Source organism: Geotrypetes seraphini, chromosome 11 (assembly GCF_902459505.1).
Source record: "Geotrypetes seraphini chromosome 11, aGeoSer1.1, whole genome shotgun sequence".
Taxonomy (NCBI): domain Eukaryota; kingdom Metazoa; phylum Chordata; class Amphibia; order Gymnophiona; family Dermophiidae; genus Geotrypetes; species Geotrypetes seraphini.
The window spans coordinates 97,082,517-97,109,552 of NC_047094.1; the positions used below are offsets into that span (position 1 = coordinate 97,082,517).

At 41.8% G+C, this 27,036-nt stretch overlaps 1 long non-coding RNA gene across 1 annotated transcript; it reads left to right on the top strand.

The window, feature by feature from the left end:
• Positions 1 to 333: 333 nt before the first annotated feature.
• LOC117345571 lies at positions 334 to 18,737 on the top strand. Its single transcript, XR_004536463.1, has 3 exons — positions 334 to 407; positions 1,167 to 1,417; positions 18,535 to 18,737. It is a non-coding gene; the product is annotated as an uncharacterized LOC117345571 (long non-coding RNA).
• The last annotated feature ends 8,299 nt before the right edge of the window (positions 18,738 to 27,036 follow it).

The window sequence follows — 27,036 nt, forward strand, 5'->3', positions numbered from 1 at the left end:
TTTACATTAATTTATTCATATGCTTGTGGTATTAGACTTAAGGAAGAGGAGAAAAAGGAGCTGCAGCAAATATTTATAAGTTAGGATTCAAGTTGGCAAGATGGACTCAAAGATGGAGGTTCGCCCACTGGCATAATAAGGTGGATACAGGAGGGGTGCGGTTCAGGCAAGCACCTGTTCTCCTCTCTGCCCCCCCCTTCCTGACCCCCCCCCATGCCGCGCACCCCTTCCCTTCCTTCATACCTCTTTAATTTTTCCTGCACAAGCAGCATTGCAAACTTGCATCAGTGTCACCTCTCTCTGACATCACTTCCGGGTCCCACACCTAGGAAGTGATGTCAGAGGGCTAGCTGATACGACATGGGCAGCAAATTCATGCTGTTGCTCTCACCTGGAAAATTAAAAAGGTACAAGGGAAGGGGGGGGGGGTTGTCAGGACAAAATAAGTACCTGTATATATATATATAAACCACTTTGAATGTGTAACCACAAAAAGGTGGTATACAAGTTCTTTTCCCTTATGCTCAATTAATGTAAATATTCCTCTTGACATATTCATTGTGCATATCTTAGAAACCAAACCAATAAGGACTGGGGTGCCCTGAGGAATAGATTAAGAATTATTGCATTAGAGTGAAACCTAACTTGGATGTTACCAAGTGGGACCAGCTATAGCTAATGTTTTAGCTGGCATTACAGTGCATTGTGGTATTTGTAGTCTTACTTCTTCCCTATGCAGCCAAAGAAGGTAATCATAAAAAAACAGGATTCACCTGAAGTCTTCTTCCAGAAACCAGGACATTTGGGGCCTGTTTTACAAAGCCGCGCAGCAACAGACCCGAAGCCCTTTAAATCTCTATAGGCTTCGGGGCCGTTACCACACTACAGCCGCTAGCGTGGCTTTGTAAAACAGGCCCTTGGTCATTCTGTAATTTGTTCTATGGTACATGTGCTATCAAAATTTGTGCTAGCTGAGATGTTTTATATAATTCCTCTGCCTGTATGTCTTGACTAAATTTTTCTATTTCAGTCAATCACAAGGATTGAAATAAAATAACATTCTTTTTTTTTTTTTTTTTTTTAATTGACCTCCACGGTTCTCCGTGAAATACATTGAGTATTCAATTATGTCTGCCCTGCACCAAAATTGCATTTCCATTCAACAGAGAATCACACTTTAAAGAAAACCTGATCAATTAAATGAAGTGATAAGAATGACTCTGGGCCATGTTTTCCTTTTGTCTGACAAGCCTGCTCTGCTTTGAAGAATGCACTACAATCCATGGTGAAAAGGACACGGAAGCAGCTACCCAACATGATCTTAGATTATTTCTTATAATGAATATCTGACCACATTCAGCACTATCTTAAGCTTATAAAAGCCATTACAGGGAAGTCTTGAAACCAAAGACACCAGGTATGTTCTTTTGAATGGAGGTTGGAGGCTACTTAATCCTACCTTTTCTACTTTTAATCTTATCTCTGGAGTCAGAAGCCATGGGTTTGAGAGATACAAATAGATTAATTATCTGCATTCCACATACGCTTTAAATAGGGTTTTTAAAACTGTTATGTAAGGCTGTTATGTAAAGTCATCAGCAATCGGGGATCAGGACGTGCTGAGAGAGAGTGAGTCTTAGCTAGTACTCATTTGTGTTTCTGTTAAAACTCTTATTATAAAGCAATAAGGCTCTGTAATATTTTATTTTCTTGAGTCCGTACTGGAGTACTAGGTATGAGGGGGTGCTGAAAAGTTCTCAGCCCAACTAAGAAGAGAATGATGTGGATATGGTTCAATCAATGACCTGAAACAATGTCAGAAAACCTAGAATTTCTTTTCTGCAAATTGACACTTAAAATAAGATGACACTCTTTTCAGCTACAATGGTAAAATAACGCTCAGAATGTAGAAAGCTGGTTAGTTGGGCTGAGAACTTTTCAGCATGCCCTGGTACAGTTTTCGTCTCCTGCATACCAGAGGAGATTGAATGATAACAAAAGAGTTCAGTGAAGAAGAGTGATTAATTTTATTTTAGGTTTCCATGGCTGGCATCATGATTGTTGCAGATGTCTTGGTCTCACTGCATCTGGATAGGTTGAACTGACATTTCAGCCATGATGCAGTGGCTTTCTTCAGTATGATGGCTGAAACATTGGTTCTGTCTACCCAGTTGCATAAAGACCTGAACAACTGCTTTAGGCGTTGTAACAGGGGGGCCATGGGGGCCGAGGCTCCCCAGAAATTGTGTGCACTCTTTGTCTCTTTACAGCCCGGTGGTACAAGCCGGGTGGATGTGGAAAGGTAGGGATCGAGATGCTGCAAGGGCTGAGAAGGGGGAGGGAGGGAAAGAGATGCTGCAGAGGCTTGGGGGGGGTGGAAAGGGAGAGAAAAAGATGCTGCATAGGCTGGGGGTGTGGTAGGGCTTGGAAAGGGAGGAAAAGAGATAATGCACTGGAACCAACTTGATGGAAACTAACTCTCCAGACAACAAAGATTAAAAAAAAAAGAAATTTTATTGACTGAAATACATTAGCTTTAGGAAATGTATATATCAGATGTCTTTGTGTTCAACAGAAAAGGAAATGCATTTCTGGTTTTATTTCTCCAGTGTTGAAGTATTTGCTGTAGCTGGTGGGGATCCCTAAGCACGCCAGCTGAGGACCTCCAAAGGTGGCCAGTCCTCCCTTCTACCAAGCATATCAGTCACTGGCAGCATCTTTTTAAGCCAATGAGGTGCCAACATCTGTGGCTTAGGGATGTTGCTGCTGCCTGCCAAGCTTAGTAAAAGGGATTTTTGGCCACCTTCAGAGACAGTCTACAGCTGACATAGCTTGAGGGTCCTCATCAGCTAGACTATTTATATATTTACATTAGAGGCTCTGGCAGAGTCCCATTTTCAAAGTAAGTATTCTTCCTAATTAATATTTCCAAATTAATTGTGTCTTTGCTTATTTGTAAACGGGTCTCTGCCAAAGCCTCTAATTCTCTGCATACAATGTGCTTTGTGTAGTTTAATTTTGTGGTTACCATTATGTATTGTTAATAAGATTATACACTTCCCCCTCTGCATTTGCGGTGATAGGGGAACAGCAAGGAAGCAAATAGAGAAAAATTGCAAATAGCTTTTCGTATGTTATTTGCAGGTTTTCTGGAAAAAAAACAAACCCTAAAAAAGACACAAAACTGCGAATAACCTGACCTGTTCCTGTAAAGAAAGTGCAGTAATTTCTCTGTACATCACTGCGAGGATCGATTTTTATCCCAGGACAAGCAGGCAGCATATTCCCACACATGGGTGACGTCACCGACGGAGCCCCGCAGCGGACAGCCTCGAAAGCAAACTTGCTTGAAGATCTCGAACTTTCGAGCACTGCACCGCGCCTGCGCGCGTGCCTTCCCGCCCGAACTAGGGGGCGCATCTCCTGAGAGGATCCTCAGTTCGTTCATTTCCGCGGAGACAAGAAGACACGTTCTCTTGCTCTGCAGCATTTGCCTTCTCATCACCGCGGCTGTTTCTTTTTATTTTAGAAGTCGGTCGCTGTGCTTATTTCCTAATCCTTTCTTTTTCTTTTCTTAAAAAAAAAAAAAAAAAAAAAAGATATATTGTTTTTCTTTTTCTGTTCGGCCGTCGAGCTTTGGGCCTAGGCCTAGGCTCCTTCGTTCGACACGGACTTTATTTTTTCCATGTCCCGGCCTCTTACCGGGTTTAAACGTTGTCGACAGTGTAATCGGGTGATTTCTGTCACCGATCCTCACTGCCGTTGTTTACAGTGCTTGGGTTCTTCTCATTCTCCAGAAGATTGTCATCGCTGCTTCACACTTACTCCTCGAGCCTTTCGACGACGTTGTGCTCAATTTTTTCAACTTTTCGGCATGGAGCAATCTTCGGACCCGGCCTCGACCGTAGCGGCTGCTCCGGTCTCGAAGGCTTCGACTCCGACGACATCGACACCTGTGGTCTCGAAGGCCTCGACCCAGGCTCCGGCTGGAGTTTCGGTCTCGAAGGCCTCGACCTATTCTACCTCAGTTACCTCGAAGACGACTCCATCCACGAAGTCTTCTACGGGGGGTAAGTCTCCGAGTTCTCTTTCAGGTGCCGTATCCAAGAAGCCACCAGAGTCCTCGGCACGTCCTCCTTCGAAGCGTACCTCCAAGATAAGGGAATACTCACCTTCGAGGTCGCCCTCTTCGGAGCGTACTGCTGCACCTACGAGGTCAGAATCTTCTGTCTCGGTGCCGATGCTAGAGGACATGTTGAAATCTATACTCACAACTCAGATTTCCTCCTTGGTAGCTCAATTGGTCCCGTCCTCGACCTTGCGTCGGACTGATCAGCCTGTCACTCAACCAGAGCTTCCAGTCTCCCGAGGCCGATCCCGGACACCGAAGAACATTTCTTCATCAGAGTCTTCTCCGGGCTCACCTCCTCCGAAGCATCGATCGAAGCATTCAAGACCTGTTCCTTCTAAGCTTCGGAGGGAGTCTTCGAATTTGGATACCGAGGCTTCTTTACCTTGTTCGTCGAAGTCAAAGTCGAAGCATGGATCTCGACGAGCCTCGACTCGAAGCCCTTCTCGATCCAGAACACCGTCGAAGCCAGTCCGTCGAGACAGTCCTACACATACCTCGACTGTAACTCGTACACCTGCTACTTCTCCTTCCAGGAGTTTGAAAAGAAAGCATTCTCTTACTCCAACTCACAGTGCAGCTTCTTCGGTCACTCTGCGTCTGGAATCAGACCTTTCACCATATTCTAGAGAGGCTTCTCCATCCTATTCAGTTCAGCATAAATCACGCAGTGGTTCTCCTGAGGAAACATCTGATCCAAAATCAGTTTCTTTTGCCAAATTTATCTTTGACATGGGCCAAGCTCTCAAGATAGACCTTCATTCAGACTCAAAATATACTCCTGAGTACTTAGCGGATATGGAGCTTCCCCATCCTCCAAAAGAGTCACTCAGATTACCTATGACTCCTGTTCTACAGCAGACCTTCACTCGCAATATGGAAACTCCTTATTCTATAACTGCTATCCCATCCAAATTAGAATCTCGTTATAGAACGGTCCCATGTAAAGGGTATGAAAAGTCTCAACTTTCTCATCAATCTCTAGTTGTAGAATCATCATTGAAGAAAGCACATCCCTCCAAAATCTATGCTTCGGTTCCTCCTGGTAGGGAAGGCCGTACCATGGATAAGTTTGGACGTCGTTTATACCAGAATTCTATGATGGCAAATAGAGTTCTTAATTATAATTACATATTTACATCCTACTTCAACCATTTTTTAAAGATTTTATCTTCATTTTACCCGGACATATCTACCAATCGCCTATCAGAATTTAAAAATATCCTTAAGACTCTTTCTCAGTTGAGACTTTTCATGCTACAAGCTTCCTATGATGCCTTTGAACTCTCGTCTAGAGTGTCGGCATTTGCAGTAGCCATGCGTAGATTAGCATGGTTACGGATAGTGGACATGGATCCTAACCTTCAGGATAGATTGGCTAATCTTCCTTGTCAAGGAAATGAATTATTCGATGACTCTATTGAGGCAGCTACAAAGCGTCTTTCAGAACATGAGCGCTCTTTTGCTTCCCTCATTCGTCCAAAACCTAAACCTGTACCAACTAGAGGTTTCAAACAAACTCCACGTCGCTATCCGCAGAAAACAACTCCTGCTTTTTCTAGACCTCCTGCTCGTCGGCCTCCTCCACAACAACGACAACAAAAGTCTCAGACCCCTTCTGCCACCAAGCCTGCTCAGTCTTTTTGACAATCTCGACCTGAGCATTCAAATTTCTCTGTTTCCAAATTCTCCCCTCCCCATAGGGGGTCGCCTGTCCACATTTTATCATCAATGGGAGTTCATAACATCAGATCTCTGGGTACTTACCATCATACGGGAGGGATACTCTCTTCGACTCCTTCAGCTGCCTCCAGATCGCCATCCAAGAGAGTGTCTTTCAAATCAGTCGCATCTTCCTCTTCTTCTTCAAGAAGCTCGAACTCTTCTTCTTCTGCGAGCAGTGGAGGAAGTTCCTCTCTCCCAACGGAACTCGGGATTTTACTCCCGTTATTTTCTAGTTCCCAAAAAGACGGGGGATTTGCGACCGATTTTGGATCTCAGAGCTCTCAACAAATATCTAGTCAAAGAGAAATTTCGAATGCTCACTCTGCCAACTCTATATTCTTTGATGGATCAAGGGGATTGGATGTGCTCCCTCGATCTCAAAGAGGCCTATACTCATATCCCTATTCATCCAGCATTTCGCAAGTACCTCAGATTCCAAGTAGGAAATCTCCATCTTCAGTACAGGGTCCTCCCCTTTGGACTGGCTTCTTCTCCCAGAGTTTTCACAAAATGCCTTGTGGTTGTAGCTGCAGCTCTTCGCAACCAGGGTCTCCAAGTATTTCCATACCTAGACGACTGGCTCATCAAGGCTCCCTCTCTTTCAGGGGTTATTGCAGCGACCCAACAGACTATTCTTTTTCTACAAAGTCTGGGATTTCACATCAATTTTCCCAAATCTCAGCTGACTCCTTCTCAGTCTCTCCAGTTCATAGGAGCAACTCTGGACACCATCAATCTGAGAGCATACCTCCCACAACCACGTCAGGAGGCTCTCCTTCAAATTTCCCATCAATTCTTCCAACTTTCCACTGTTCCAGCAAGGAAAATGATGGTTCTGCTCGGTCACATGGCTTCTACAGTTCATGTGGTTCCTTTTGCCAGACTTCACCTTCGCATTCCTCAATGGACACTGGCATCTCAATGGCAACAATCAGTGGATCCTCCAACTCGACTAATTTCCATCACTCCTTCATTAAAGAAGTCTCTCCGTTGGTGGATGCTCTCTTTGAATCTTTCAAGAGGTTTACTGTTTTACCCTCTTCCTCATCAGAAGGTCCTCACAACCGACTCGTCAATGTACGCATGGGGAGCCCATGTGGACGGTCTTTGCACTCAAGGGCTCTGGACCCAAGCAGACCGGAAGTGTCCTATAAATCTGTTGGAACTCAGAGCGATATTCTATGCTCTCAAAGCTTTTCAGCATCTACTTCACGACATGGTGATCCTAGTACGTACCGACAATCAAGTAGCCATGTATTATGTGAACAAACAGGGAGGGACGGGATCTCATTCCCTCTGTCAAGAGGCTCTGAAATTGTGGCAGTGGGCGATTCTTCACAACATCTTCCTCAGAGCAGTTTATATTCAGGGTCAACACAACTGTTTGGCGGACAAATTGAGTCGTCTTCTACAACCTCACGAATGGACACTCAATTCTCCTACTCTTCGCCAAATTTTTGCTCGTTGGGGGACTCCGCAGATAGATCTGTTTGCGTCACCTCTCAACTTCAAACTGCCTCAATTTTGCTCCCGCATCTATACTCCTCAACGTCTCGAAGCGGATGCGTTTCTACTGGACTGGAGGAATCAGTTCCTTTATGCTTTTCCTCCGTTTCCTCTGATTCTCAAGACTCTGGTCAAGTTAAAATCAGATCATGCCACCATGATTCTGATAGCTCCTCGGTGGCCCAGGCAACCTTGGTTCTCCCTTCTACTTCAACTCAGCACCAGGGAGCCTCTACTTCTACCAATATTTCCTTCTCTACTCACGCAGAATCAAGGATCTTTGCTTCATCCCAATCTACAGTCTCTACATTTGACAGCTTGGTACCTTTCTCTATAACAGACTTTTCTCAATTCTCTCCGTCTGTGCAAGATATTTTACTTGCTTCCAGAAAACCATCAACTAGACAATGTTATGGTCAAAAGTGGACAAGATTCTCTGCTTGGTGTTCTACACATAATTTACCACCCAGATCTGCTTCCTTGACATCAATTCTGGACTATTTACTTCATTTATCACAATCTGGACTTCAGACTACATCTATTCGAGTCCACCTCAGTGCTATAGCTGCTTTTCATCAGCCTTTGGATGGAAAATCCCTTTCTGCACACCCTATGATTTCTTGTTTTATGAAAGGACTTCTCAATCTCCATCCTCCTCTTAAACCACCTCCTGTGGTTTGGGATCTCAATGTTGTTTTAGCTCAACTTATGAAATCTCCTTTTGAACCACTTGACAAAGCTCATCTCAAGTATCTCACTTGGAAAGCTGTGTTCCTGATCGCCCTCACTTCCGCTCGTCGTGTCAGTGAGTTACAAGCGCTAGTGGCTGATCCACCTTTCACAGTTTTTCACCATGACAAGGTTGTTCTCCGTACTCATCCTAAATTCTTGCCTAAAGTTGTTTCAGAATTTCATATCAATCAGTCTATTGTTTTGCCTGTATTTTTTCCAAAGCCTCATTCTCACCCAGGAGAGGCGGCTCTTCATACCTTGGACTGTAAACGTGCTTTGGCTTTTTACCTGCAACGCACTCAGCTTCACAGAACGTCTCCTCAACTTTTCATATCTTTTGATCCGAACAGGTTGGGTCGTCCTATATCGAAGCGTACCATCTCCAACTGGATGGCTGCTTGCATTTCTTTTTGCTATGCTCAGGCTGGTCTTCCTCTGCAAGGTCGAGTGACGGGCCACAAAGTTAGAGCTATGGCGGCATCTGTAGCTTTCCTCCGATCAACTCCTATTGAGGAAATCTGCAAGGCTGCCACTTGGTCCTCGGTTCATACTTTCACCTCTCATTATTGTCTGGATACCTTATCCAGGAGGGATGGCCATTTTGGCCAATCTGTTTTGCAAAATCTTTTTTCATAATATGCCAACTTCCCTCCATCCCTTCTATTTAGCTTGGAGGTCACCCATGTGTGGGAATATGCTGCCTGCTTGTCCTGGGATAAAGCACAGTTACTTACCGTAACAGTTGTTATCCAGGGACAGCAGGCAGATATTCCCACAACCCTCCCACCTCCCCTGGTTGGCTTCTTGGCTAGGTATCTGAACTGAGGATTCTCTCAGGAGATGCGCCCCCTAGTTCGGGCGGGAAGGCACGCGCGCAGGCGCGGTGCAGTGCTCGAAAGTTCGAGATCTTCAAGCAAGTTTGCTTTCGAGGCTGTCCGCTGCGGGGCTCCGTCGGTGACGTCACCCATGTGTGGGAATATCTGCCTGCTGTCCCTGGATAACAACTGTTACGGTAAGTAACTGTGCTTTCTCTGCAACGCCGAGAGCAGCGATATCCTGTGACGTAAATTTGGAAGTTTCTAGTTTCTAGTTCTAGTTTCTAGTTTATTAGGATTTTTATATACCGCCTATCAAGGTTATCTAAGCGGTTTTTACAATCAGGTACTGAAGCATTTTCCCTATCTGTCCTGGCGGGCTCACAATCTATCTAAGGTACCTGGGGCTATGGAGGATTAAGTGACTTGCCCAGAGTCACAAGGAGCAGCGCGGGATTTGAACCCACAACCTCAGGGTGCTGAGGCTGTAGCTTCATCCACCGCGCCACACACAGCCTTCTAACGAAAAACTGCGAATAACCAAAACCGTGGTTAATGAAACTGCGAATATGTAGTGAGAAGTGTAGTGTGTATATGAAAAATGAATCTGCCAAAAATATTATTCATATACCAGCTTCTGCTAAATTATATATTAAATCTTATAGCATAAATAAATTGTATTGGTGAACACAATTAACGGTTATAGGCAGGCGAATGTCAGCGATTGTGAGTTCCTGCTCGTTATTCGATTCAAGTTATTACTCCTCCTGAAGAAGCCAGTTTCACGGCGAAACTCAGGACTGGGTTGAGGAGTCAAGATTTGACATTTTAATTAGGACGGGAAGATGATTTTAAACCCACTTAAAAATTTCTGCACCATTTTGCAATGACTTGATCAACATTTTTTCACTTATCATTTGAATAATCAGCTGCGGAGCCACAACAGTAGACCATCTCAAAAAATAAGTTCATATTCATATTTATATTGACATATATTTATAAATATTTATTCATTAGTGACATATTTATTATTTTATATCATTTAGAATAAAAATTTATTTATATTTATCATCATAAAAGGACAGAAAAGTGACATGATGGTCCTGATATAATCTTCATGTGGCTCGCATGCAAGAAATGAGACACTGAACTCTTTTCACAATTTATTTCACCAATATTCACCAATACAATTTATTTATGCTATAAGATTTAATATATAATTTAGCAGAAGCTGGTATATGAATAATATTTTTGGCAGATTAAGATTACTAGCAACTCAATCATTATATACTCCTACTAACATTTTTTTAGTATGAAAAATGAATGGCAGAAAGGCAGTACAATTTTCATTATTAAGGAGGCGGGATCTGAGGGGAGCTTGGACAGGTCTGGGGTGGAGTTTGGTTGGGGGTCTAGGGCGGAGCTTTTGGACCCCTCACAAACAAAGTGTTTTGCTGCCTAAGACTGCATCAATCAAGAGTGATTAAAGGCAAGATTCTCAGAAAACCGTGTTAAAAAGTGACGGTCCACTAATGCAGCCTTTTTGATAGCAAATTTTTTTTATATATAAATCTTTATTGATTTTTAAGACTAACAAAAGTGCAGAATCGTATTTATACAATAATCATCAGGTTAAACACTTCTATTCTTATATTTCTATTTCTTTTCTTTTTTTTGCTTTAGTTGTGTTTATAAAAATTTATAAACAAAGCCTTGCCAGCTGAACATCTCTTTCTCTAGTTCAGCAGCCAGAACTTTGATTTATAAGGAATAAGCTAAATATTGCAGTACTGAGGCTTGTATGGATGCTGCGAGGATGGAGCGGGGACGGGACAGTGGTTGCAGGGGCGGGGACAAAATTTCCCCGTGTCATTCTCTTAAGTACAAGGGTTCTTCAAAACATTTTTGCACTTTCATATTTTCAAGGGAAATAGTTGGGGTGGGAGAAGTGGTAAGAGAACATGTAGAATGTCATATGACTAGTCACTGTCCAAAGCAAACCAGCTATCTTGCCATGTATAACTCCAAATGCAAAGAACTAAACTTTGATATATAGACACTGGGGATATCTCAGAACGCTACTCTGAAAGATATCAGCGTAGCAGCACTCCTCACTGAGTTCACCCTGTGTATATCAAACCTAATATTTTTTTCTTTTTATATTTTATAGTTCAACTCGTTACTTGTCATGAAAATTTTCTTTGACACGCAGCTCCTGATTGGTAAGGTCTGACTTAGTGCAGGAAGAGGCGGTCAGAGCTCCGGCTGCTCTCTCCCTCCTCTCCCGCTGCCCTCTCCAGTCTCTCCCATGAAAAACTGTATTCACAGTTTTTTTCAAGATTCGCGGGGGTTCCTGGAATGGAACCCCCGTGAATATCGGGGGAGTACTGTATTCATATAACCTGGAGCCTCACCATATGCAATGAGAAAGATGAAAGTACATAGCTTAAAAATTGCGTTAGTTCATCCAATGGCTCAATTATCACCTAAAAACTAGCATTTTCCCCAAATCAGGATGAAGAATTATCACTTCGTTAAATTAAATTTGAGGGGATGATTGATTTTGCAGACATGATTGTGTTGATTTCAACTGTGAGAGACCTGAAGGAATGGACTGTACACTCATGTCCAGATTCTCAAACCTCACCGTGCATTTAGAAACATAGACACATGACAACAGATAAAGGCCAAATGGCCCATCTAGTCTGCATCTGCAGTAACCATTATTTCTTTCTCTCTCCGGGAGACTGTTCCATGCATTTCCGTAAAATAGTATTTCCTCAGATTACGCCGGAGCCTATCACCTCTTAACTTCAACCTATGCCCTCTCATTGTAGAGCTTCCTTTCAAATGAAAGGAAGCTCTACATTACATTACGTAGGTATTTAAACATCTCTATCATATCTCCCCTCTCCTGCCTTTCCTCCAAAGTATACAGATTGAGATATTTAAGTCTGTCCCCATGCGTCTTATCACGAAGACCACCCACCATTTTAGTAGCCTTCCTCTGGAACACTCCATCCTTTTTATATCTTTTTGAAGGTGCGGCCTCCAGAATTGTACACACTATTCTAAATGAGGTCTTACCAGAGTCTTATACAGATGGACTTTAACGATGGATGCTAAACCAGTCCTGGCTAGTTTAGCTTCCAAGTATTTTACCTGCCGATTCTCAGAACAACTCACAGTGGTCTTTTCTGTGCTTTCTAGTAGCCTCTGATTGTACTATGCAAATGTAGTACAAGGTTATTAATATTAAAATGGTAGTACAATGAGGTTATTAATATTCAAACAAGCACTCTGGGCAATTTTCTAATCTTTTTGCCCACTTTTTATGGGCAGACCTTTCCAGCAGGGTCTGAGCTGTCGTAGTCTTACTTTCCTGTCAGTGATTGGCTCAGGAACTTTCCTGTCAGTGCCTGATTGTCTCAGGCACTGACAGGAAAATAAGGATTGACAACTCAGACCCCACTACAAAAAAAATCCTCTCCTCAAATTATTAAAAAAAGACCCCCAATTCCTCCCTCCCTCCCACTGATCCCCCCCCCTCAGGGCCATTCAATGCCCCCTGTCCCCAGTACTTAAAAAAAATTGACAGCATGGATGCCCACTCCTTCCTGCCACCTGGGAGGGGTCTTACAATCTGAGCCAATCAGTTCCTTAGGCCCCAGTCTGGTACATCCTGGAATAGGGAGCAGTCTTAAGCACCTGAGCCAATCAGGGCCTTAGGCCCCTCCTAGTGCATCCCAGGATGCACCGGGAAGGGGAAGGCCTGCCATTTTGAAGAGGTAGGTGGGGTGGGGAGTTGTTGGGTGGTCAGGGGATCATGCCAGCAAGAAGGAGTGGGCAACCCTCTTGCCGATCTTGTACAAGGTGTTGGGAGGTTGGGCAGTGGCAGGCAAAGGGGAGTGTCAATGGGAGGGGGGACTTTTCCTTCTACTGCTCTCTCTGTTGGTCAATCAACTGAGCCAGCAGGACTCAGGTAGACCTACAACTCAGTTGATCGGGGCAGAGAGAGCAGCCTTTGCAAGAAGGAGGAGCGATTGTTCTTCTGAGCAAGTGCCAGGCCCAGTTCCTCCCCCTCCCTCCCTCCTCACACCAGCAATTTTCCATGCAAATAGTGTGCATATAGTTTGCATGTTATTGTGCTGAGAATCGCCAGTAAAAGAAAAATCGCACCCTACGGCATGTTTTACTGTGTGTTGGGGTCTTAGAGCATCTGGCTTTCCGTGAACAAGAGCTTTGATGAGAAAGTCTTCCTTCAGGACCTCACAGCAGGAGGTAAGGGGAAGTCTTTCACACACACACACGAGATTGATTTGATATATACCACTTTTATAGCATGCAAATCTCTCTCGGACATATTTATCGTGGATATTCTCAAAACCTGGTTGTCTGGGGGTCCCCCCAAACAGGTTTGGGAATAACTGATTTAAAGATTAATATAAAAGGTTTGCAAAAATGGAAAGGGCAGGACCAGAAGATATATCTCCTACAGTTCAAATGATTAAGCTGTGGGCTGAATTAAGGAAACTTCCATGGTGGTTTTTAAGCACAAAGTAAGCATATTTGGAACCATTTAAAATATCTAGTAGTGGCAGGTTGTATGGCGAACAAATGCATGTCTGAGACCCTGAAAAGTGCTCTTTCATCCTATTCTACGCAGAGACTTGCTGCTCAGGTTTCCTTTAGATATGGGATCAGGTGAACAAAATACTGGAAAATCCAGTGGCATTGACGTACAATACCATCCTATTTGGTATGTTAATGAGAGCTAAAAACCAAATATCTGCTAGGAATAACAAACTTCTCTTTATGGCAGGGGTTGCCATACAACTTATATTGAAGAATTGGAAGAACTGGGATAGGTTAAATTACGCGTTCTGGTGGGAATCTCTTTGTTATACCTTTAAAATGGAACATTTGATGGCTATACAGCAGGGAAGTTACAGGAAATTTCTGGATGTTTGGGAGCCATTGGCTAAATTTTGTAAGGAATGATAACTAACTTTATTTTACTGACCTTTAAACATACACATCCAGGGAGGGGGGAGGGGTTTGCATTGGAATTGATTCGGGGATTTTTTTAGGTAGTTTCTTGTGGGTATTTATTTTCTTGATTACTAGGTGGGTGAAAATAATTGCTTATTAATATCTGTAAGTTTATTGTGCTTTTCTTGTAATATATGTACATGAATTATTTGCATGCATAACTGTAGTTTGAAAATTTAATAAAGATTTTTTTAAATAAAGAAAATGAGAGCTAATTAAATAGTAAGGTCCTCGTGTGCAAGGAGACATCAGTTCATCTAACAGAGTTTTCTCAGTCCTGAGGCCAAATTATGTTTTGAAAGGCTGAGATTTTTTAAAGTTCAAATGTTAGCATTGCATTGGAAGAGACTTACAGTATCGCATAAAGATCAAAAGCTCCTTATTTACCAAGACTTAAATGAAAACCAGAATGCTCCCATTGTTCAGAGGTATGAATAATGCATGAATTGTTGACTTACTCGTAGCTATTGGGATTTATCAACCGTCTTTATCCAAAGTGATGTACAGCAAGTATAATTCAACATAAAGCTTACAATTTTGTTAGCAGCTTTAGTAAAAAGACCAAATATAAACACAAATACAATGAATGAGGCAAACTCAAAATCAGCAAACTGAGGTTTAATAATAAGGCTACCATGAAACAGTTTCAAAAATAAACTTATTAACAGCGCTGAAATTCAAATAAAAGAGATATAATACAATGTCAGCATAATATTGATGAAACACCTAATAGGCACACATTAGAACATTCAAATAACAGAAAGATGATGCTAATGCTTTTTTACGGTACAGCTTATCATATAGCCGAGAGGCCACGTACGGGTATTAGATGGGGTCAAGATGGGTGTTTATAGAGTTAAACAAGGTATAAGGAACTGATTTAGTTAGTGTGTGTGACAAGCTAGTCCTGATGCAGAATGAGTGTGTACTCAATCACTCTATGTATTAAAGCAATGTATCGCAAACTGTGCCATGGCACACCAGTGTGATTTCAGGTGTGCCGCAACACACTGGCGAGGAGGAGAGTTATCCATGCTGGCTGACTGCCTACAGGACGTGCCTTGAACGTCGAGAGGCACATTCTGCAGGAAGTCAGCCGGTGCTGATGACTCTCCTCCTGGCCGGTGTCTCTCCTCCTCTCCCCGCAAGTCCCGGAACCCTCCACCGAAGCAGGTCACGGCCAGATGGGCCTCCACGCATGCACGGACATCAGTGCGATGATGTCACACATGCATGTGACATGATCACATCAACGTACGCACACTTCCGGGTGCCTTCCAACCGGGGCACTGGATTTAGTGTGCTGCCAGCTGGAAAGTTTGCAAGACACTGTATTAAAGTCTTGGGAGAAGAGCCAGGCTTTCACCTGCTTCCTGAAGTAGAGGTAGTTTGGAATTTAGATGTACCCCCCTTTGGGAGTAAATTCCAGAGCATGGGGGCTACTCTTGAGAAGGCTCACTGGCAGATATCACATTGTACAATTTCTTTTGATGCTTCTTGAGAGGACCTCAAAGGTGTATAAAGAGTTAGTTTATTCTTTAAATATTCTGGCTCATTCTGTCAGAGAATCTGAAAATCAAATATAGAAGGGTTTTTTTTAAGTTACAAAAATTTTTATTGAAATTTTCATAATAATAAACATTCAGACAGGAGAATAAAGATTCTTACAAATTGTTTACAAGAGCATAGGATATTTATGAACTTACAAACATAACCCATCCCTCCTGACCCTATATACAGAGAGTGCAGGATCCATACACACATACATGCTCATTCATTCTAACAACTACATTTAATTCTTATTATTGGTCAATAAAGAGTTTTAAATTTAGTCCTGTGAGGTACTGGTAGCCAGTGTAGTTTTTACAGGAACAGTGTAATATGCTACTTGCAGTCTTCTCTCAATTGTGCTGCAGCATTCTGAATTAATTACAGCCGATGCAAACTCTTTTTGGTTAGACCAATGTACAAGGCATTGCAGTAGTCTAGTTTTGATGTTCTCGTGGTATGGACCACTGTGGTCAGACTTGGTCTTTTCAATATACGGAGAAAGATTTCGTAGCTACCACAGATGACAGACTTTTTAAAGGCTTTTTGAATTTGCGGGACCAGACTGAGTGATGAGTCCCTCAGTATCCCGAGATTCCTGAGCTGTGGCTTTAGAGGGAGTTCCTATTTCCCAAAAGATATTTTGGGGTCAGGTATTTCTCCACTTGTGTTAGGAACCCGCCATTAAACTACAGAGCAGTTTGGGATGAGGGAAGAGGTTCTATAGTTTTGTTTTTTTTTAACGTGGATCAGACGCTCATGTTACAAAGCTGATCTGCACCCCCCTGCTGGGTTACCGCAGTACCTCGTTATCCAGAGTCAAAACTCCAGAAAAAAACTAAATGCACTGCCATTCCCTGGACATTTTTTTAAAGTGAATTTTAGACTCCTCACAGCAACATAGCTTTCTTTTTCTATAAGATGAAGGGCTGCTTTTACGAGGTGCACTAAGCGTTTTAGCGCATGTACAGGATTAGCACGCGCTAGCCGAAAATCTACCACCTGCCCAAAAGGAGACGGTAGCGGCTAGCGCGTGCGGCAATTTAGCGCGTGCTATTCCGCACGTTAAGGCCCTAACGTGCTTTCGTAAAAGGAGCCCTAAGTAAAATTACATTGGTGATTTTTGTTCTGCCATTACCTTGTGATCGAGGCAAGCAGCGTGCCTGATTTTAAGAAGAAATGGGATCGTCATGTGGGATCTCTGCACAGTTAAATAGGGGAGGGTCATTGGGGTGGGCAGACTAGATGGGCCGCGGCCCTTATCTGCCGTCTTTTTCTATGTTTCTATGTTCAAGGCGGATTACATATGAGGTTATCTGGACATTTCCAGAAGTGTTACAGAGTAGAACGAGTTGCTTCGGGGGAATGAAATGCTTCCTGCGGTATTAGTTTGTCTTCATGGATTTCTTGAATAGCAGGGTTTTTATTTCTTTTCTAAATTCTTGTCAAATTCTTTCCTTGTTAATTCTTTAGGGATATCTTTTGCATATACTGAATTTTTAAAAGGATTTCTCCAAACTCTGAGGCCCTTTTTACAAATTACATTACATTACGGATTTCTATTCCGCCTATACCTTGCAGTTCAAGGCGGATTACAAAAGATTTGACTGGACATTTTCCAGTGAAGATACAATTTTTTAAAAAATTTTTTTTTTTAACAGAGGAGAGATAGCTGGATAGAATCCTAGGGGAACTTACGGGTTGGATAGTAAACTGACAGTGCCGAACTGTGTGATATAAACAAATAGAATACAGTTAGAGTAGGTAAGATTACAATCTATTTTAGGGGTCTGTTTACTTAGAAGGTGTTTTGGGGGGGTTATTTGGGGGAGAATTATCTGGAGGTAGGTGAGTTATCTGGAGGTAGGTGAAGAGAGGTTAAGATATTTGGATGAATTTTTTTGAAAAGCAGGGTTTTGATTTCTTTCTGCATTAAATACTAACATGTGCATACAGCAACAAAATACCCCCCCCCCCCCCCCCCCCAATGCTTGACTGTAACACAAAATAACAGTGGTTGGAAAACAAAATTCTGTGCACTTCAAAAAAAATAAAACATTGTGCTGTTACATTTAAAAGAGAGAAAGGATTTCCATTTAATTTGGAAGCAAGAAACTGAACAGGTACTGTAAATATGTGTTTCTTCATTAATGGGGTCTCCTGACAAAGAATGTGAAACATGGTCCGTGTTGGGACCCTTTCACTCACTTAAGTTAAGAAACACAAGGAAAAACAAGATAAGTGAATTTAGTTAAACCACTAATTTATTCATTATTTTGAATCTTTTCAAGAAGTGACACATATGATGATTGGTCTGTGGGTTCTCCTATAGGGCTAACACCCTGGGGGAGCTTCATATTTTCTGAGCATATGACAAATTAAAAAAAAGGATATTTTGCATTTAGAATGTTGCATTAATTTTTTGATGTATTAAAATAGCCCAATGTTGTCCTTCCCAAGGTTTAAAAAAAGAATGAAGAAATAGTTAAAGCTAAGTACAAAAGTTTTAAAGTTGTATAAGAAAAGTTTATCGATTTGCACAAAACATAGAATACAGAGCATAAGAACTTTTAAAAAAACTATGGTCTGGTGATGAATAAAAGCCAGAAAGAGAAACAAGCCTTCAAATAATTTGGCTGGTGGTTTGCTGGAACTGAAGACCATAGAGGTACTTGGAAAGGTATTATCTGAAAAAAAGATCACTTAGAAATTAGGCACTTTGAAGTTTATTATATGCCGTTGTGCTTGAGTTTTTTGAGCATACGTATTTACTGGCATATGTGTTGTGGACCTTACATGTCTCACATAAGCATTTATATCCCTGTTCAATATACTTTGACTTGGTCTAAAATTAACATATGGCCATTAATACAAAAAATAGGAATGTCGGCCATTTTACCCTTGTGAAAAAATGGCCTTAATGTTCTAGAGAGACCTGCATAAGGGCATGCTAAGGCCACTTTTTGCCACTGTTTAGTAAAAAGGCCCCTCTATTTTTGTTAAATCCTTTCCTTGTTAAATTTTCAGGATTTACAAGTGTTACAAAATATGGTGCTGAATAATATTTGAAGAGAGCATGGTCCTACTGCTGAGGAGGCTTCATGGACTTCCCATCAAAGCCAGTGTTATATTTAAAATATTCACTTTGATGTTATGGACACAGCTCTGAATACTCTGTGTTTTTACAGAAAAAAAATGTACTCAGTGCCTCTCAGAATACGTACTGAGATTCTCCCAGGGAGGTAAGTGATTATTTCTATATATTGGGTAATATCTAAAAATAGATTTTGGCCAGGAATACTTTGGGCAGAAGGGCCATCTATATGGAATATTTTTTTCCCATTGATACTATCAAGAAACTGAATTGCTGGATCTTCAAAAGCAGATAGAAAGGTAACTGTGTGTGAGAGGTTAAGGAATGTGATTATGGTGTCTCTAGGGTGAAGTAGGGGGGGTGGTAACAGGTTAAGGTACGTTCAATTTTTATTTTTTTCTGTTATTTGTAAGGGGAAAGTGATGTCACATAATCCCCCATTGCCCCAGGTATAGTAGATAGAGTACATTAGATAACCTGCCAGGACAGATAGGGAATGCACACTACTTAGGTTATACGGGGTATATAAATAAAATAAATATATCAATAAAGGGAATGTAATTTGAAAATTAACACAAACTCTGTGGGCAAAAAGTACTCACAGTCACTGGACAGACAATATATTCTTCATGCTGTAGTCCACTGTAACTCAAAGATTGTTAGAACATAAGAATACCTTACTGGGTAAGACCAGTCTTCCATCTAGCCCAGTATCCCTTCTTCACGGTGGCCAATCCAGGTCACAAGTACCTGGCAAGAAACACAACATTCCAGCTATTAGTCCAGGGCAAGTAGACATGGGGGAAGCCACTACTAAGTCAAGAAAACCATGGCCTAAATGCAATTGCACCTAAGGTTTAAACATGTACCGGCACCTAAAATCACTAGGCACAATTCTTTATACGGCACATAGAGGATAATTAACAACCGTGATGAACAGCGGCTAGGAATTCAGCGCTATTTATAAAATCAGGTCTTGTGTTCTGACATAGGTAAGTAGGTCTACATAATGGTTGGCATGTAACTGTCAACTTATGCCAGTATTCTATAATAGATTTCAGTGTTCTCCCCAGGGCCTTTCAGCCGGGCGCTCCGCCCAGCTAATTTAGATGAGCACCCGGCTGTAATCTCGATCGCAATCCTGCTGCTGCTGCCACCTTCTGCTCAACATTTTTTTTAAAAAACCCTTCTCACCGGCTTGGAGATTTACCGGGCTGACTTGGCACAGCCTGAATCGCAGGAGCCTGACTTTTTTTTTTTTTTTTAGTTTTTAATGCCAGCAAGCGACTTGAACCCATGCTCCGGGGCTCTAACATGTGCATGCCGCTTCTCTCCGAAACCAGAAGTCACATCCTGAGGGAGGAAGAGAAGGGAAGTCGGCATGCACACGCCCCGGAGCATGGGTTCGCTATAGGAGACAGGCCAGCTTACAACTTGCTCTTGCTTGCTTCGGGCTTTCTTCGCTGCCGGATCCTGCCTACTTTCTGTTTCTGAAAGTAGGCAGGACCCGGCAACGAGGAAGGCCCGAAGCAAGCAAGAGCAGCCAGTTGTAAGCTTCCTTCCGTTGCTGACTTATGGAAGATAGGTCAGTGATGGAAGGAAGCTTACAACTTGCCTTAGTCCAGCCCTGCACAACATGCGGCCCAAAACGGATCTCACTGCCGATATGGCTCTCACTCCTCTCTCCTTTGAAGATCAGCTCAGGAGGCAAGATTTAGCCCGAGATCAGACGAATATTAAAGGGCATTTGAAGGCATCTGAGCAGATTGAGAACATGTCCTGTTTTTCCATGCCTAAAAATACCACCTTGTCTAATGTAATCTCTGATCAGATCCTTAAGAGTGATGCAACTATGTATGCTGGACAGTCTCCTCCAGTAAACAGAGCTTTAAAGCCTGCAACCATACAGAACCAGATGGTCAAAGGGCTCCGAAGTGTAGTATTGCCAAGGGATCTGTCTCACAAGTTTCTGACGCTGGCAGATGTATGCACAGCACAAGAAATAGAGACTTGTGGCATTCTGTGTAGAAAGCTGATGCATAATGAATTTACTATTACCCATGTAATAGTGCCAAAGCAGTCTGCTGGACCAGACTACAGTACAGTGATATGGAGAATGTGGAAGAATTATTCAGTGTTCAAGATCAACATGATCTCCTCACAGAAGAAAGACGGAGAGAAAGAGAGAGGCCTAAACCAAAGGGGAAAGACAGGAGGCAGATACTGGAGAGGGGGGAGAGAAGGGAAGGAGATAGAGATGTCAGACCATGGGGTGGAGTGGGAAGGAAGGAAGGAAGGAAGGAAAGGAGAAGAGAGAGATGCCAGAGCATAGGGGTGGAGACAAAAAATGGAAAGGGGTTGAAGCTGAAATAAATCATGTACAAAGGAGAGAAAGGGCACAGGATATAGAGTTTATTGAAGGGACATAGAAAGAGGGAAGATACCATATGGAACAGAGAGAGGGCAGACACTGGATGGAAAAGGCAGAAAGGGTGGACAGTGGATGCAAGGGGCAGAGATAGGGTGGACAGTAGATGGAAGGGGTAGAGAGAGGGTAGAGGCTGGGTGGAAGGGGCAAAGAGAGAGGACAGATGTTGCATGGAAGGGAGCGAGGTCAAATGCTGAATAGAAAGAAGAGAGTGAAGAGAAGATGACTAAAGCAGAAACGACAAAAGGTAGAAAAAAAAATATTTTTGTTGCTTTACGTAGAATCAAGTAGTATTGTAACTGTATTGATTAAAATTTATCAATAGGAAATGGAAATAAGGCAATTTTGGGAGGGAATAAACCCCTTTCCTCAGGTCAGGACAGGATACCATAATAGCTGTATACTGTACTGTCTTGAAGAAAGATTTGGCCTCTGAAAGCTAAATGAAAAATGGATTAGTCCAATAAAATGGTATTTTCATATTTCTCATTATTTTATTTCTATTTGTTAATTTGTAAAGTGGTGACTGTTATGTAGAAGTTTTTTTCAAATTTACATCTACAGTGGTGCCTCGCATAACGAACGCCTCGCACAACGAACGCTGCACACAACAAACTTCATGTCTTGATTCACACAACGAACTTCGTTTCACACAACGAACTTCACACAACGAACTTCGTTTCACACAACGAACTTCGTTTCACACAATGAACTTCGTTTCACACAACGAAGTCGCCCAAGCTGCCGATGTATTGCATCCTTCCGCGCAGGCACTGCAGGCAGTCGTTAGTCACTGCGCTTAACTGCCCTCTCTCACTGTATACAGTCGTCCTTTTAAGATAAACTCAATATTTTTTATATATCATGGCTTCTAAAAAAAGCAGGAAGGTGATTTCTGTTGAAATGAAACGGGAAATAATTAGAAGGAGTGAATGTGGGGTCAAACAGTGTGACCTCGTCAAAGAGTTTGGCCTCAGCAAGACCACCATTTTCACCATTTTGACAAATTTATCTTTTTTTATGTCATCTTAGCATATTTTATGCTGCAGAACGAATAATTTTTTTTAACATGTATTGTTATGGGAAAACGCGTTTCACATAACGAACTTTTCGCATAACAAACTTGCTCCTGGAACCAATTAAGTTCGTTGTGTGAGGCACCACTGTACTGTCTTTATATTTTGCACAGTATTAGGGGACATGTGTCACTGTTTCTGTGGTGTTGCATTGTATGCAGAGTCTGGTTTCTTGGTTCAGTTTAACTTTTGTCTACATATTTCTATTTTTAGTTTGTGATTATTCCATATTGGGCGAGGGTGTATCTGTGTTCTGTGTGTATGAAAAGGACATGGCTTTCTGTTAGCATCAACTACAGGATCAATTGACTGTGTAGGATCTGGTTTGTTTAATTTTACAATGCGTGTGTTGGTGTTCTAGTGCTCACTGCAGTGTTTAAGATGCTGCCTTTTCCTAGATGCACCCTTATTGTGTGACTCATGGATTATTACTAAAAATATATTTTTTTATATAGAAGAGGGGGTTGTTAAAAAAATGATTAGCACTGGCTGTCATAGGTACACCACTGGATTTAATGACTCTATTCTAACTTTACTGTTGACGTAGGTGTTGTCCCCCCCAAAACACAGACACACATTATAAAGAATTAAATTAAAGTTGTATTATCATCAAGTAGCTTTCAAATGACATTATAAGCAAATAAAAATAAAATATTTTTAATACATTGCTAAATATTACCTGCATCTTTACCTATACTGTTTTGCCCTAGCTCTTACTTTGCACTATAGCAAAATAAAAAAAGAAGCAGATAAAGATCAATCACACAGGTGCCCTTCAAGGCTCAGTAACACCTCTCCATAAATTATGTGGAAGAGGTCTGGAAGTGGGGATAGCATCTATTTCATATCCTCAGTGAGACCTCAGGAAGGAACCTAATGATCAAAACATTATTAGAGGTGTTGTACAGCCATTTCTTGTATGACTGGATGAGCTATATTTATCTTTTTTTTTTAGTTGTTTAAATTCATGCAGAAATAAATGGTTAGATTGAACCTAATGACTTCATTAACGCATTTCCCTTTTTTAAACCTCTATACTATTTGAAAGAGGGTGAATATCTAATTATTCATTTCTAGAATTGGATACTTCTTAAATTTAGTAAAAATATTCTGGCACAAGTGTCAAACCTTAAAAAAGGAAGTCATATCGAGCATTGGAAAATAATAATAATTAACTAATAAAAATAGTATACATTTAATTTTCTCCACTACCAAATTTCCCCGCCCCACCAGGCTACTTTTTCATGCCACCCGGCTGGAAAAAATTTCTGGGGAGAACACTGGATTTGCCACTTAGATTTCAACACGCCCAGACCTTTTGGCTCCAAGCACTGTTGCAAAAGATTCTACATTTTAGCACTGACTTGTATATCCACACATTATGCAAAATAACATCTGGCATTATTCAGAAGACTATCTAGACTCCTGAAGCAGGGGGGGGGGTTTCAACCTCAACTTCTTCCCGGCGAGCATGTTCCAGGATTAAGGATCTGCCTTTTCGGACGGTAAGCCCGAATGGAGGGTTCAAATCCGCCCCTCTGAAGGTTATTTCCAGAGGGGGGAGGAGAAGCGGATGGTCGGGGCCCGGGCTGCTCGGTCCGTGCGGCCGCCCTCAGGCGTGGGAAGGGAAAGGAGCTGCCAGTGGGTACGCATCGCCTCCGGACCCAGGGAAAACGGATGACACTTTCCCATAACCTAATTTTGTTAATATACTGTATATCTATGTGGGTTTTGAGTGGGGGTTTTCATAAACACAAAGAGACATACAGAAAGAAAGACAGGGGGCCAGGAATATAGAAGGGGGCAAGGGAGAGAAACAGACAGAAAAAAGACACACAGCCAGCAGCCAAGGAGAGAGAGAAAAAGAATGAGACAGACAGACAGCCAGCATTCAAGGAGAGAGAGAGAGAGAGAGAGAGAGAGAGAACCCCCCTCCCCCCCCCAGATAGAAAGACAGCTGCTAAGGAGAAAGAGATAAAGAAAACAGACAGCGTTCAAGGAAAGAGAGAGAGAAAGGGAAAAAAAAAACCCAGACAGCGGCCAAGGAGAGAGAGAGACAGACTGAAAGACAGACATCTATTCTAGCACCCGTTAATGTAACGGGCTAAAAAACTAGTCTATTTATAAACAGCAGACAATCATGGGAAACTGTACAACAGACACAAGAAGTCTCACAGACACAGCCTTTGCTGTCTAGACCAGGGGTGTTAAATGTCAACCCTCAATCTAGTCGGGTTTTCAGGATTTCCCCAGTGAATATGCGTGAGATCTATTAATATACAATGAAAGCAGTGCATGCAAATAGATCTCATGCATATTCATTGGGGAAATCCTGACTGAATTGTGGCCCTCGAGGACCGACACTTGACACCCCTGGTCTAAACAGTCCACTTTTGGGGGTATAGTAATTCCAAATCAGTCAACTGTTGATAAGCTTCCCTCTGATACTTTACACCAGGGGAACATTAGTAAATTATTACACTATAAGGAACAACGGTTTATATTTAACTGGAAAACATCTACAGCCACAGGGCTAAACATGGAAATAGAGTGGATTGCTCTGTAATAGTTGTACTTCCGGTTTAGAGGGTATTATTCCGGTTAGAGTAACCATATTTACCGGTTAGGATACCATATTTAAAGTTGCGATAAGAGTAGAGAGAGACACTGGTTAGTTCGTCCTCCCCAAGAGAAAGAGCCGACTGACAGGTATGAAAGAGTCTTTTGAAAATATGTAAATTAAATATTTGAATTTGAATTTTAAAAAATGTATTTAAGTATCAGAATAGATAACGAGAGTTTTAATAATAGATAGTAATCTACTTCTTTGTATTGCTTTTATACTCCTAGTACCCCTCCTGACGAAGACAATTTTGAAACTCGAGTTGGGGGGGTATAATGTAATCCGAAGGAGATAAGTTTACAGCACTACTGCACTTTTTGCACTAGTTCACTTTCACTCAGTGGTTATAAGTTAAATTCAACACAAGGAGCCTCCAAAGGAGCGTTTTAGTTCATTGATAGAAGATTGACAATATGGTAATGAAGAATATGAAGTCTTCTCATTAACCACTGTAGTTTGATACTCACGTTTGAATGATTATTTTGATGAAGCACCATATCAATGTATTAAAGAAAAAACATTTTAAAGAAGATGTATTAATAAAGCTGAGATTTTGGATATCATTGGAGAAGTTCATCCAGCTATTTTGTTAATATCTCCCACATTTTGTGACATAGCTGATATTAGTTCAACACATTCTCAGTGTTATTTACCCATCTTCTTGTAACCAAGGTTATAAATAAAATTTAAAAAAAGATATTCCTGTAGGTTTAAGAATTTTGAGCTGTACGTGTCACTTTTTAGAATTTTTGGTCAGCACAGCTCTCTCCAGGAAGTGAGCAGAGCTGGAGAGAGTACTAAAACTGCCTAGGAGAGCAGTTGAGGAGAATTGAGTTGGTTTGCTGGCAGAGACAGGTTTCTATTATATGTTGTCTCTGTAAAATTGTTTTTTAAAGATAAATTGGATATTGGATAGTAATAGATCCTGTAATGCAGGGGTGTCAAAGTCCCTCCTTGGGAGCTGCAATCTAGTTGGGTTTTCAGGATTTTCCTAATGAATATGCATGAGATCTATTTGCATACAATGAAAGCAGTGCAAGCAAATAGATCTCATGCATATTCATTGGGGAAATCCTGAAAACGTGACTGGATTGTGGCCCTCGAGGAGGGACTTTGATACCCCTGCTGTAAAGGAATTGTATTGATTTTTAATTAAACCTTGGTTCAATAGAGAGTGGGTGGGATTAGGAATATGGACATTTCAATTATTCTTTGATTTACATTCTGTATGAGCTTTCTCCAGCTTTCCGTTCACTTTACCACAGTATGTCAGATTTTGGGAGCAGCTTATTTTGTAGCAGTTTTATAGTGGCCAAATGTATTCCTGTTCACTGCTGAACATCTTCATTTCTGATTCTCCCCCGCTGTGTTTTCCTTACACTTGCTCTTGATACCGAGTGGGTAGGATGGGAGAAGAGGATAATGACGGTGCTTCACAGCACTGTGTGTTACATCACGATGTCATGGGAGAATGCCTGTTACTCAAACAAAGCATGATCTACTTTGCCACCCCAGCAGTCTATCCACTTCCTCTCGTATCCATCTACAGCAGCGGTCTCAAACTCAAACCCTTTGCCAGGCCACATTTTGCATTTGTAGGTACTTGGAGAGCCGCAGAAAAAATAGTTAATGTCTTATTAAAGAAATGACAACTTTGCATGAGGTAAAACTCCGTTATAGTTTATAAATCTTTCCTTAATTGCGTCTGATAATTTCAGCTATACACAGCTGAAAGCAGTGCAACATGCAAAAAGTGAAAACTTAGTTTTTCACTTTCTGCATGTTGCACTGCTTTCATCTGTGTATAGCTGAAATTATCAGAAGCAATTAAGGAAAGATTTATAACCTATAACGAGTTTTTACCTCATGCAAAATTGTGATTTAGATCCTATAGTACCAACTGCAAGAGACAAGATTTTGGGGTAGTCCTCTAGACTTTTTTTGTAGAGGGGAGAATCAATAGCCGACTTGTGCCTGGTAAACTTGCGCCTTAAATGTCCGGTTGTTGCGCCCGCAACTGCCTTCAGTTCTCACCTCCTCCAGCACCAGGACACAACCGCCATCTTACATCAAGTAGTCACCGCCAGGAGAGGTGCTGAATTTCACGAGAGTTCACAAGATTATGTACACATACACAAGCTGCACTGCTTCCAGTGGTTACCTTACATTCTGGAACGTTGCCCGCCTCACTGCTGTAACCTCACGCAAGCGCTTTCCTGCATCTGTATGCAATTGTCCTCTCCACTCCACCTCACAATCGCATACAGATGCAGGAAAGCGCTTGCGTGAGGTTACAGCAGTGAGGTGG